Here is a 10,647-nt window from a genome sequence, read left to right on the forward strand (position 1 = left end):
TTTAGGCTTACTAATATACTAGCGATATTTTAGGCCTATATTAATAAGGTAATATTAGGCCTGCTAAATACGATATATATAGTCTACCTTAATAATATTATAGTCTACTCTAATAACTACAAAATATATATACGCTATATATAAATAGTACTAGAACGATTGCGGGAATATAAACTCTATATTAATCTAAATAAATATGCATTCTACACTACTAGTATTAATTTTTTAGAGTTTATTATTAGCGTTAATAGAGTATTAATAGATAAAAGCCGGATAGACGCTATTAAGAAATAGCCCTACCCTATAACATTTAGGGAAGTGTAGGTATTCTTAGGCTCGGCGAATTTCTACTAAAGGTTTATTGCTACTTATTTGTGAGTAATATTCCTAATTACTAATCTACTAAAAGGTTCTAAGAATAGCAAAAAGTTAGGGCCTTTTATATTTAGGGAAGCTGCTAAGTAGGCTATAGACTAGTTAAAAGATTTATTTACGTTGGCGCCAATCCTAATATACTTCTGCTAGGAGTTACGTATATACCTTAAAATAGATATATCTAGTTTTACCTTAGCGGCAATTATATTTTAATTAAAAGATGGAGAATAGCATCCTATAGTATTTTAGTTAAGGAAAATAACCCCTATAAAATAGCGTTATATAATATATAACTAGGAGCTGCTCACAATAGTCGCAGTAATAAAGCACTGGCGACATTATTATATAGGAAGTGATTATTATATTAAAGTCCTTATAGACTATAATAACCTAAAATACTTTATAACTATAAAGGTGTTAAGCGGTTAATAAGCTAGATAGGTAGAGACATTATTACAGTATAACTTTAAAATTATATACCGCCTAGGAAAGATAAATTCCGCTAATAGGTTATTAAAATGTCTGGATTATAAAACTAGGAGGATCTAGGATAGCATAGGGGAAATAATCCCTATATTATAAAATTTGCTTAAAAAAAAGAAGACTCTTTCCCTAAAACTACCAAATTTTATAATAGGGTAGAGGTTCTAGTAATATAGCTATAAAGCGCTATAATTATAGAGCTATAGGATATAGTTATAGACTAGGTTATAAACTAGGCAGACGTTATAAAGTTAGCGTACCCTAAAATTAGCAAAAATTCTACGAGATGTGCTAGGGGTATCGCGGCACCTTTAACTTAACAGCGTATTAGCTGCAAGTTTTCAGATCTAAGGGGGATAGGCAAGATGCCTATCTATAGCGTAGTATACTATATAACGGTAGGAGAATCTACTAGTACTAATAGTTTAAAACGTTTCGTGCCACACCTTATATTTATAATAGCGGTAGGTAAAACAAAAGTAAGTAATCTGTATAAAACCTTTCTAGATATTTTTCTTTAAGTATAATAGAGGGACGCCTTCGCTTCTAAGGAGAGGTAGAAAGACGTAGTAGAGACTAACTTAGCTAGAGTTACTAAGAAGCTATAGCAATAAGACTAAAAGGGTTTATTGCGCTTTAAGGGTGCTATATATATCCTAAAGTACTAAGCGGTCTAAGATAAAATTCTAAAGGTCTTTTATAACGACCCTTTTAGGGGTTACTATAGTACTAATAGAACCCTTAAGGCCGTTTAAAGGAAATACTTTTAGGACGGAATGTTTAAAGAGGTTAAGAACTATATATTAAGGTATAATACGTGCCAAAGAGTATAGATATCTAGGCATTGCCTATATAATAAGTTATTAGTACTTCCTATTCCGTAGGGACCTATATTAGAATTAATAATAGATTTTATTATAGGCTTACCCCCTACTAAAACAAGAACTAGAGAGGTTGCTAATACTATCTTAGTAATTATTAATAGATATACAAAGTTTTTAGGATACTTTGCTGTTATAATAACGATCACGGTAGTAGAACTAGCAGACCTATTTTTAAAACGATGGCTCTTATTTGGTACGCTAAAGGGAATTATATCTAATAGAAGTACCGTATTTAATAGTATATTTTAGTCTTTATTCTATCTCTTATTAAAAATATAGTAAAGGATAAGTACTACCTTTTACCTATAAACAGATAGGCTAATAGAGCGTCTAAATGCGTTATTAGAATACTACCTCCGCTGCTATATTAATTATTAACAGAATAATTGGATATTATAGTTAGCTTTAGTATAATACGTATATAATATAAGCATCTATAACAGCATAAAAATAACCCCTTATAAAGTACTGTATAGGGTAAAAGTAAATAACCCCTAAAATATTAAGGACATTGTTTTTAAAAGGGAGGCCCTAGCGGCGTCCAAGAGAATTAAGTAAATAAGAATTCGTAGAGAAGAACTTAAAAAGCACTTATTAGACGCCCAGGCTATATAAAAAAGGTACTATAACCAAAAATATATGTCTAAAGAATTTAAAATAGGAGATAAAGTTTTACTATTTATAAAAAATATCTAGATAAAAACGTATTAAGAAGAAGCTTAACTACAGTGGCTTAGACCCTTTAAGATAGTTAGGAAAACTAAAGGAAACTAAGCCTATAAATTAAAATTCCCGAAATTATATCTAATATATCCTATATTTTATGTTTCCTTACTAAAGCTATACTAAAAAAGAGATAGTGCGGAACTATACCTACCTAGTAAAATTAATGGGGAGCTAAAATAGAATGTAAAAGATATTTTAGACTAAAGATGGCGTTAAAAGAAGCGTAAATTTTTAGTTTATTAGGAAGGATAATTCTAGGCGTATAATAGTTAGGAATCTAAGGAGCACCTTTAGCTAGGATATAATATAGTAATTAAAACGTTCCTAAAGACTATAAATTAAGATTTAGTAATAGTTCCAGATATACTATAGGCGAGATAATAGGGAAGACCCTATAAATTAAAACTATAGGGTTAAGTATAGGTATTAAAAACGGGAACGTTTTGCTATTATAATAGGGATCCTAGAATCCTATAAGAGGAAGCCTATAGGAATCTATAGGAGAACTACTAAGGATACTATCTGGAGGAGACGCTATTTAAAAATAAATAGTAGCACTATAAGAAGAGGCCTTAGAAATTTAGAAAGGTCCCTTAAGGATAAAAGGAGAGTATCTAGTCTAGTACTAAAGATATATAGTAGAGTTAATAGTATAAAGAGGAGTAAAAGATAACCTATAAAGAATTAGAAATATTAAAAAATTATAAGGTACTTATAGGAATACTACCCGTTTACTATATACGGGGATTATAGTAGTATACTACCTTTATATAGACTATTACTAAAGCTTAGAATAAAGGCATCCCTAAAGTATAAAGTTAATTCCTAGTAATAGGGCATCTTAAAGGCACCTAAGAGGCACTATATAAAGCTATTCTATAAGAAGAAGGAAAATATAAGATAATAACTTAACTACTAGCAGTAGCAATAGGAGCCTCCTCCTCTATCTTAACGTTATTATTAGTAGTATTATTAGCACTCCTATACCTAGAAGCATTAGCACTTCCGCTAATATTTTTCTTTAGAGCGATAAAAACTAAACGAACTAGTACGGGCGGGGGACTAGCAAGGAGAACGTTTATCTTAACCTTCGTTACTATCCTTAGTATTATCCCTAAGTTCTAAATTAGTATCTAAGGAGGAATTAAAGAGCCATTGGCTAAAGAATTAGCGTAGTTCCTAAATATTTTACTAGAGAAACTTACCTAGCCAGAAAGGCCCGCGTAAGAGTATAAATATTATTATTTATAAGGGTAAGCTGCTCGCAAATACGCTCCTAGACACTATGTGTCTAAGATTATTATATCTCTACGGTAATAGAAACCCTTATTAAATTAAAGAGCCTATAAGCAATAGAAGATACTTTTTATCCCTATCTGTTACTATTTAGATATAAGCGGAAATCCCTAATAGGGCGCTAGAGCTTGCAAGTCTTATACGCGTAGATAGCGGGGATTTAATATAATTAGCGAAATCTAAAATAGGGTAGGATGGGAAATACTAGAACGTAGGTCTTTCTCCAGCTACAGCAATAGGAGCACTTAAATTTATTCTTACTGGAGCGCGGTATCTTATAGGCGTGGGACGGGTCTAACATAAGCGCGTAAACGTAACAATGGTAGTACTTTAGAGAAATTACTATAGGAGTAATAGAGGTGGTTTAAGGCGTTATTAAAAGAGGAACGGCACCGCTGCTAGTCTAGGGATGCGCAGTACGACTATAAGCTATTATAAGAAAACACTATAAGAAGTTAGTATTATTATAAGAGATAAAATAGGGATCCTATTACTTATAAACGCATTATAAGAAGAGAATAGAGCGGTAATAAAAGAATAGCTAGAGATACGAAAGCTAAAAGCTAAGATGTAATAAAAACAGTCTGCTAAAGAGTAAGACGAATAGTGTTGTTAATGGAAGGACGTGTAAGAAACGACGGTTTATAAATAAAAAGAAATTAAAATAAAGACGTTATTATTAGAACTTATTTTTAGGTAAATAGGATAGTAGTTAACGCGTTATACTAGATAACCTCTAGATCTATTTATAATAGACTCCTATAATTAGAAAGGTAAATTCTACCATATTATTATTATTATTATTATTAAAATTCTATTATAAAAGTATTATAAAGAGCTAGGGTAGAAGAAGAGTAGAGAAATAAAAGATAAAGTAAAGTTCTATACTAGTAAAGAGCTAGCTATAAGCCGCATTATAGAGTACCTTTTTACTAAAAACTTCCCTAGTAGTTTTAGTTAGAACTTTATAAAGGTTTATTAAGAGGCAAAGTCTTAGAGGACTAAAACTCTTAAAGGGGAGGCAATTGTAATGGAATTCCCTAAAAGGTATATATCGGATAAGATAGTAGGAGGTTTTATCTATGTCCTGTCTATATCCTATCTATATTTTAAAAGATACGGTTAGATAAATAAAGGGTAAAGGGTTTTGCTAGCGTTTTAGAAGGATTATATAGGGAGCTAGTTCTCCTATAATCTACTATTTTTCTATAGGATTTAGCGTTATACATTTCTTTATAGCCTAGATGCGGTATTTACTATTAAGATATTCGATACGCGTATTAGGGGGGAATTTAAGCAAAGGCGGCAGCTCTTCTAAATTATCTAATAGTGTGTCTAGGGTTATATTACTACTACTACACTTAATAGCTTAGTTAAGTTCCTTAATATTAATTACAATGGGTATATAACGTTTTAGTAGCTCCTTATGCAGGCATCCCTCCTCTTTAAATATCTCCTTAAGTCTCTTTATATTCTCTCTATTAATATCTTTTATACGCTTAGGAGAAAAATTAAGCACTTTAAGTATAATATAGGCCTTTCCTCTAAACTTTACGGCCTTTTCTTTAGATATAGCTCTCTTATTATTACCGGCTTCGCTTTACCTTATATTACTATTAATTAGAAAAGTTATAGCTATCTAAAATATAAGTTAAGATAATTCTAAATACTAGTATATTAGTTTTCTAGCCAGTTATCGCGTAAGACCAGTTTTTAGTCCCCTAGGCCCCTTATGTCCCGTTTTCGCACCTATATAGGTTTTTTTTTAGTAATATCTACCTCTATTACCTGCTCCAGTTACTTTAAATTTACGTAATGTTTATTTATATCTCTTATCCGCCTTAGCTAAAGAAAGTTTATATAATTTTTCTTTTACTATCCTAATATAAGCTTAACACTTAAAATATTAAAGCGTAATATAATCTTTTTAGGCAGTAATGGACACCGCATACCTTTAAACTTAAGGAGGTCCTATTACCCTAGCTCCCTATAAGGACCTTAGGCGGTAAATAAAAGTATAAAACGCACGCGTATAATAATAAAAGGCAGCGTAGAGTTAGGACTTTTGGATTTTCGTTTTTTACTAAAATAAAATACCTTAAAGGGTAATAATAAAAAGCCTATACAAATTCTGGAAGGGTCTCCATAGCTAACTTATAAGAAAGTTTACTAAGTTAAACTAGGTGGCTCCGTTGCCGTTATATATAAATAGAATATAATAGATTAATTTACTATAGTGAGCTTCTTTATAACCAATAATTAGATAAGGCTTATATCTAAACTAAATTATAAAAACTTAGTCTATATTTTCGAAGTTTTTAAATTTAAATATGCGTTTTATACAATTTCTAAGCACACTACTATATCTCTTAATTACTGCATTAGTTATAATATACCTCTAAGTAAGGCATAGCTAGCGGCTATTGCTAGTTAGGTAAGTAATATAGAAACCTACTATATAGATTATAAAATAACTAGTATAGTGCCTTAATGGTATATTATATCTTGCTTCTTAGGGCTTAACCTATATAGAGTTTAAATGTTATAATATATTAATATCTTTTAAGGTAATTGTAAAAATTAGTAAGTGACCTTATATTAATATATTGACTTATTATTAACTATTAAGATATAGCTAAACTCTAATAGTACCGACTAAGTGACGAAGAGGTAGTAGGGAAAGCTAATACTATAGCGCTAGGCTATATCTTAATAAGTCTTATAGAGAAAAGATATAAGCTAAGTAGAAACCTTAGTATATAAGACCTAAGCTACTGGTCTAGGGATGCTATAGAGTTCTTATCTATAATAATGGATACTAGACCTAAGGAACTTATATTATATCCGTTTCTTAAGCAAGCTAAAGCGTTAAATCTTGCATGGTTTACTATTTATACTTTAAGAAATGCTTATAGTTTTATAAAACCTATTAAAGAAGGAGTATTATAGATATTCTACCCCTATCTTCTAATCTATTAGACTTTATAAGAATTTATATCTCTTCTTAAAAAATTATCTATTTATATATATTTTAGGAAATCCTACTAGTTAGCCTATTTACTAGTTAAACCTAATAACTTTATCCTATTTACTAATTAAATTTTACTAATTAACCTATTTACTGGTTATCCTATTTACTAGTTAAACCTACTAGTCCGCCTATTTACTATCTGCCTATTTACTAGTCTACCTATTTACTAGTTAAAAAATAACTAGTTAGCCTATTTACCGGTTAAACCTATAATTATCCCTTTTTATATAAAAAAATATCTAATTGTATTATACTACGTACAATACTGCGCATGCAGCCTCTAGGCTATGGCGCTATGGTTCTATATATATGAATCCTTTCTAGGCAGCTTAATATGTACTAGTAGTTATGTCCTAGTAGTTTATAAACTCCTAAAGGTTTATAGCTCCTTAATAAAATACTAAGGTACTGTAACTACTAGGGAATAAGAAGACGGTAGGAAAAACTATAGGAAATTCTAACACCTATCTCTGTCCTTTTGCAATTTATTTCTATTCTTTTACTCTCTAATATCTTTTTACTAAAAGCTTAGTAGGAGTTACCTCCTTCTAGAATCCTATTTGTTTTGTTTTATTCTTCTATAGAACCTTTTAAGCTAGTATTACCTACTAGCTTAGCTACTTTTAGAACCTTGCAGTCTTTACTATTTATAAAGTGGTTTTCTTTACAATTAATATAAAGAGGGGTAGTATGCTTATAGGGCTTGCCTATTATTATATAGGTAGAACAGGAGTGGTCTTTAGATAAATGTACAGCCGTACAAAATCTATAGGCTCTAGTAGAGTATCTATCTCCTATATGGCCAAATTTTTGGTAGCTAGTGCACTGCGTAGTAGGAGAGACTTTGAGGTATTTTACTACCTTAGTAGCTGTACCTGTAATTGATATTTCTTTTTACTTAAGGGTTTCTTATCTTTCGTCTTTATTCTCTATAGTAAAAACTATAGAGCTAAATCTGGTTTATAGATTATGTCTTTTTTCGCCAGATAAAATCCATCTAGGTAGTCCTTATATCCTTATAGGATTAAAGGTCTTAATTTCTTCTTTTAGAAGCTTAGAGCCTCCTTCTTCTAAAAAAGGTAGGGTAGGAACCCTATAGGCTATAATTTGAACCTATAGTTCTAATTTTTGTTCTCTTTAAAAGGTAAAGCAGTTATGCTAGATCTCCTTATATTTAACCAGGAAATCTGCATTATACTCTTCTATAATTATAAGGAGAATATTTTATTTTCCTTTAGTTCTAGCTATAGACGCTAGTACTAGCTTTTTTACTTGCAGTTTTAATGTAAATAGTTAATTAACTTTGTTTTATATAGAGAATGTATTTAAGAATTGGTTCTTTTCGTTTATAATTAAAACTAGCTTCCTTTCTTATAGCTGCTTTTTCTTACTTTTAGTAGAGGTAGAGCTAGTGCTAGGCGTGCTACTAGTTACCCTACTAGAAGAAGGAGGGGTAGACGATAATAAGGAAGGTAGGGAGGATAAAGAAGGGAGGTCCTTTTTTAGCCTCTTTGCGTAAGTTTCTTTAATAGGAGCCACCTCCTTACGAAGAGCTCTTACTTCTTCTACTAGTCCTTTTAGGACATTATTTGTCTTCTCTTTTTCTTTTTCTTTTTCTTCTTCTTCTTCTTCATCTTCTTCTTATATAAAGGGATTTCCTCCTAATAGGATACTTTGTGTATAGTACACTAGCTATTCTACTTATTCTTTTATTTCTTCTCTTTCTTCTTCTTCTTCTTCTAGCCCTTTATAGGCCTAGGTTAGGCTTTCTAAAGCAAAGCTTAGATATTGTTCCGGAGAAAAGGAATAGGAGGGTATATCATCCGTACTATCCGTAGTAGTTATTAGTTATATTGTCTTTTTTTTATATAGGTTTTTGGTTTTCTTTTTTTTAGGAAAAGACTAAGGATATCTTCTTTTTTATTCTGCCCTAATTAGGCTAGGAGAAGGAGAAGGGGGAGAATAAGTAAATGTAGAACCCTTATCACTTATTTCTATAGGAGGTTTTTTTTAAACCTATTAGGCCTTAGCATTTTATATCTTATATAGGGGTTCCTAGTTTTTACTATCCTTATACCCTTTCTCCTTACTAATCCTACTAGAAGATTTCTAGGGAGATTAGGCTAAAAGGTAGTAGAAAATCTAGCATCTATATTTCGTGGTTTTAGTATTTAGCTTTAGTGTTCCTATCTATACCTCACTTATTAACCCAAGGTATAAGTAGTCTATACTTTTAGGTGTTTAAAATTTTAAACCCTGCTAAGCCAGCTTCTAATTGGTTAGAAAGCTAGCTTCTTATTAGTTAGAAAGAAAAACGTAGGTGGTATCTACCTATAGAATATATGTGACGAATACTAAAATATTTAAGATCTTACTATTAGCAAATTAACCTTTTTGTTGATATCTCTATTAATACTACTATACGCATCTTAACTATGGTAGAACCTGCTTTAATTAAGTGTAGCAAGTGCTGTTTAATACAACCCTGTATTAATTTTATTAAAAACGGCCTATTTTATTAAGCTTTTAAAGTAATGTTAATCGTGTTAATCAAAGGTGCGTTTTCCCTATATATTACTTCTACTTTTATTTACTTTCCTAGGGCTCTAAATATAATTTAAATAGGCAGAAAGCAGAGCTTAGTTCTACTGAGACTCGTCCTATAAAGCGCTAGTAAAATGCTTTACCTAAAACCAATATTAAGGACGTCTTCTTACCTCGCGGCCAGAACAGTTAAGATACCCCTAAAATAGCTTAACGGCGGAAGATAATTAGGGTAATACAACGGGAGCACCGCATTCTTAATTAGCGGGGTAAAGCTTACTTGCCTACTCCTCCACTATATATTATAGATAAAGCTCTATATAGTAGCAGAGGCGCTTTAAATAACCTAAATATGTCCTTGCTGGAACTAGCTCCTATACCTACTCTACCGCTAATACCTACTCTACCGCTAATACCTACTCTACCGCTAATACCTACTTTACCGCTAATACCTACTCTACCGCCAATACCTACTCTACTGCTAATACCACCTTCCTTACAGCAAGCTCCCTCGCGGCAAGCTCCCTCTCTATAGGCTTCCTCTTGGTAAGCTCCCTCTCAGTAAGCTCTAACTACGGCTACTCTACGGCTAATACCACCTTCCTTACGGCAAGCTCCAACTACAGCTACACTACTACCTGTTTCGGCTGTTAATTAGGAGCAAATTAAGAAGTTTAGGAGTATACTACAGGCTAAGCGTATAGAGACGTGTAGTCGCTGTAAGGAGTAGTGGTTCTAAATAGGCCTAGCTACGGAGGGTAATAATATAGGTGTATATAAAGTCTGTATTAAGGACGCCGATAGCCTTAAAGATCTAACCCTTTCTTCCCTATTTAGTAAAATCAATAAGCTCGATCCGGGGCCTGTTCCTAGCTTCCTACCTATACTTACTATAGTAGAGGAGCTTCTAATTGCGCGCGTATACGTTTATCTATAAGTCGTATATATACGCGGCTAGTAATATTGCTATACTAGCTACGTTTGCTGCTTTAGCTAGAATACACTAAAGACTTAGAGGCAGCTACTACGGCTACCTACTAAACTCGATATACTAGTCGTGAGGCTTATAGTAGTAGAGGGTGGTTAATACTTAAGTTGGCGGTTTACTAAGCGGTATACCGTAAGGCGCTCTACTATAGCACTATGGCTTTACTTTCTAAAGGTTAATCATCCTAATTATCGCGATGTTGAAATATATAGCACCTGGCTTATTAGCTTACCCGAAAATGGCTCTATATTAAATTAGCTACCTTATATTAATAAGTTGGAGTTTAACAATTCTACTTCTATGTAACGTCCTTCTGCTAT

Source organism: Cenococcum geophilum (genome assembly GCF_001692895.1).
Source record: "Cenococcum geophilum 1.58 unplaced genomic scaffold K441scaffold_19, whole genome shotgun sequence".
NCBI classification, from domain to species: Eukaryota; Fungi; Ascomycota; class Dothideomycetes; order Gloniales; family Gloniaceae; genus Cenococcum; species Cenococcum geophilum.